This window comes from Calidris pugnax, unplaced genomic scaffold (genome assembly GCF_001431845.1).
Source record: "Calidris pugnax isolate Ruff unplaced genomic scaffold, ASM143184v1 scaffold102, whole genome shotgun sequence".
Classification (NCBI taxonomy): Eukaryota; Metazoa; Chordata; class Aves; order Charadriiformes; family Scolopacidae; genus Calidris; species Calidris pugnax.
The window spans coordinates 1,946,175-1,946,689 of NW_015090846.1; the positions used below are offsets into that span (position 1 = coordinate 1,946,175).

General features: G+C 64.9%; 1 protein-coding gene across 1 annotated transcript in view; it reads left to right on the forward strand.

Annotated features, from left to right (window-relative positions):
• The window catches only part of BARHL1 (BarH-like homeobox 1), an 8,944-nt gene that overhangs the window by 5,772 nt on the left and 2,657 nt on the right, over positions 1-515 (forward strand). The window lies entirely within an intron of this gene.

Genomic DNA, 515 nt, shown 5'->3' on the forward strand with positions numbered 1-515 from the left:
CCCTCCACCCCGTCCCCTCTCTCCCCTCAGGTTTTAACACACACACACACACACACACACACTCATTTCCACCGCTGATTAAGATCCGCCACGTTGGGAGACGTTGGGAGAGTTTAGGGGCGGCGGGGGCTGTGAGATCAACCCCCCCCCAAATCCCTCCCTTCCCAAATCCGTCCCGCAAGGACACGCCGGTGCCCCCCAGCCCCTTTCCCGGCCCCGCTCCGAGATCCCGGGGTTCTCCATGAGATCCGACCCACACACATACACCCCCCCCCCCATACCTATATGTACGTATAGATAAAAATGTACAGATATGCCGCAAACGAATGTCTCGGGACGCTGCCCCACGCGTGTCCCCCCGCGGGACTCCCGCGCCATCCCCGACCCAGGGAAGGGTCCCAGACCCCCGGGTGGCAGAACGGGACCGCAGCGGCCCCGGGCCGGGCCATCGCAGTGGCAGCAGCATCCCCCGCTCAGCGGCGGGGCTGCCGAGGGAAGAATAGCCCGTGTCACGG